Source organism: Lactuca saligna, chromosome 1 (assembly GCF_052625555.1).
Source record: "Lactuca saligna cultivar CGN05327 chromosome 1, ASM5262555v1, whole genome shotgun sequence".
Taxonomy (NCBI): domain Eukaryota; kingdom Viridiplantae; phylum Streptophyta; class Magnoliopsida; order Asterales; family Asteraceae; genus Lactuca; species Lactuca saligna.
Genome location: NC_136417.1, coordinates 8919883 through 8923373, shown reverse-complemented (window position 1 = coordinate 8923373; position 3491 = coordinate 8919883).

Genomic DNA, 3491 nt, shown 5'->3' with positions numbered 1-3491 from the left:
AACTTTTAAAATTCTAAGGGCTAACTTGGAATTAAAGTATTCATAAGAGAAAACTTTACAAATTCCAAAACTTGAGGGAAAGTTTTGAAACTATTCAAAACTAATTAATTCCATAACTTATGTATTTAAAGTAGTTTTAATCCAAAAACTCTTCAAGTTCCATAACTTGTGGACAAATTATGGAAGACTTTAAACTAATAAAGAATTAACTTTTTTCTTTATTTTATAACTTATGGAATTAATTAAGGTTACATTTTATATATATATATATATATATATATATATATATATGTTTTATTTAATGAAGAGACTCTTGGTCCTCCATAACATGAGGACAAATTATGGAGTCATAACTCCAATTAATTAGAACTAGACTCTTCATTTTTGTAACCTTTGCCAACTTTATGAGTTTTATGAGTCTTTAATGTGACTCTTCATGTAACTTGAGGATAAGTTACACAAACACATTTTATACTCAACTCTTAGATTAAAATGGATTGAAAACAACTATTTCATTCAACTTTTCTATTAATCTAAGAAACTCATAAGAACAAGATAATTCAAATCAAACTTTTTCATGTAATTAACCTAACCTTTAAACTAATACAAAACATGAATCTATTGAGAATTATCTTTGAAAATGGATTAGCATGAACATTACCACATTAAAAACAAGTTTATAAGTTCAAAAACAACTTAGGGTAATGTTCCTAGTCCATTTCTAGCCAAAAACCTCGAAGATATGCTGTCTGGGGTCCAACTCGTCGAGTGCATGAACACAACTCGGCGAGTTGGATGCATTTTGCCTTGGACTCGTCGAGTCCCTTCATGGACTCGGCGAGTCAGCTGGGCTGACAGCATCAAAACTCGATTTTTCAGCTTCTATTGCAGGTATAACAAGAAAACAAGCCTAGGCTCTGATACCACTGTTGGGTTATGAGCATTCTAACACTCCTAAGTGTACATGCAACCCTAAATACCTTGGATCTATGTTTTCTCTATTATACATGCAAATATGAACATCCAAGGTATTATCCTAATCTAGCATACAAAACTATTAATATAACAAGATAGAATACATACCTCTTTGATAGTGCTTGTCTTCATGAAGCTTGAGTGCCTAGTGCCCCAAGTATGACACCTCAAATGGTTCACACAACACCAAATACACTTGGAATAACTTGAGAGAAATTAGAACACTTCATGAAATCGTCTAGCCCTCATACACACACATATATTCACGATTTCTTGAGCCATGGGTTTCTTTTATATGGTGGCTATTAGGGTTACACCATGTAACTCATGACTTTACCCATTCCTTATGCTCCATGGATTTTAACCTCCATGGAGTATCCATGGGTCACCCCATGGACTTAGTCCAACATAAGGAATCTTGGATCACAAGCCCACATATATAAGAATGAATGATTTACACAATCAACCCATATATTTAATTAGTCTCCTTTTGATCACTTAATTAATTCCAAATTAATTCTTGATCAATACTAATTAAATAACCTTATTAATATATTAGAACTTATAATATATTAACAAACCTTAAGTGTTATTTCTCTCATTTTAGTCTATCCAAGTGCATGATGCCATGCAACCCAAATGGACCATGCCGGGTCGGGTCAAGTTTTACCAATTATAGTTATGGACTTAGACATTAATCCAACAGATTGAGTTGGAGCTTCGGACGAAGAGGAAGCCAAAGCAGGTACAAACAACTATGGGCTAGGCGAAGAGGCCAACAACTTTTGATGCTCACACTAAAGGCCAGCAAGGTTGAGGCTATTACGGTAAGTGTGGCAAGCCGCACAGTGGGGAATGTCGAGCGTCGAGTTCAGGTTGTTATAGTTGTGGCCAGTCGGGCCACATGTGTAGGGACTGCCCCAAGAGTGCTCTAATTCGCTTTCATTGCATTCAGACCGACCATAAAAAGGTCGATTGTCTGAGATTGACAGGGGGCAATTGCGGCACCTACACTAGCCACCTTGAGGATTACTGATGGCCGGTAAGGCAAAGCGGAGGCTCCTGTGGTGAAGAGCAGGGCATTTCAGTTGGCCACCGATGAGGCCCGTGTAACGCCGGATGTGGTTACTGGTATCTGACTTATCTCTACCTTTTATTTTTTTTCCTTATTTATGTTTATGATTATTTTGATCTTGTATAGGTACCTTTTTGGTCACTGTTATGACCGCATATGTTATGTTTGATTTGGTTGCAACCTAATCCTTTGTATCTCTTTCACTTAGTAATAATTTTTGCGATGCTCCCGGGACTTTGGATTTCCCCCTAGAGGTTGAGATTGTGGATGACCATACTGTGAGTGCTTCGAGGATTCATCGCGAGTGTATCCTAAATCTATTTAGTGAGAGATACTCTATTGATTCGGTGCCGATTCCCTTGAGAGGATTGAATGTTATCATCAAGATGGATTGGTTGGGACCTAATGGGGTCATGATTGATTGTGAATGGCAGTTGGTGAGAGTTCGAACCCTAAGTGGGGGAGAACTGATTATTCCTGGTGAGAGAGCTTTGCATGGACCGAATCTCTATTCACCTGCGATAGCCGGGAGATATCTTCAAACAGGGTTGTTATAGGTTACTGGATTATGTTACAGGCAATAGAGTTAAGGGTACAATGGAGTCTAGTGGGGGTGCCCATTGTTCGGGATTTAGCCAATGTGTGTTCCTGAGGATTTACCAGGAGTGCCTCCCTAGAGGCAGGTGGAGCTTCATATTGATATGGTTCCTGGTGCGACTTCGTCCATGGAACCGAATCGCCTGGCACCGCCAGAGATGCAGGGGTTGTCTACACAGCTTCGGGAACTATTATACAAAGGTTTTATCTATCCAAGCAGCTCTATGTCGGGAGCACTAGTTATATTTGTGAAGAAGAAGGATGATTCATACAGAATGTGTATTGATTACTAGGATTTGAATACGCTAACGGTGAAGAACCGTTACCCACTTCCAAGGATTGACGACTTTTTTAATCTGCTTCAGGGTGCATATTGGTTTTCCAAGATTGATTTTCGAATGGGGTACCATTAGATGAGAGTCAGGGATGATGATGTATAGAAGATAGCCTTCAAGACTTGTTATGGTCATTATGAGTTTGTGTTGGTGCATTGGTGATCACCAATGCACCAAAAACGTTCATGGATTTCATGAACCGAGTTTACAGTCCTATGCTAGATCGGTCAGTGCTTGTATTCATTGATGATATCTTGGTCTACTCCAACACCAAGGAGCATTACGAGGAGAATTTGCAATATGAGTTGGAGACCCTGAGGATGGAGAGGCTTTATGTTAAATTCTCCAAATGTGAGTTTTGGTTGCATGAGGTGCATTTCTTAGGGCACATAGTCAACCAGAAGGGTATCTTGGTCAACCTGGCCAAGATCGAGTCCATGATGCATTGGGAGGTTCCGAGGACCGCATTTGAGATTCAAAGTTTCTTAGGTATCGCAAGGTACTAACAA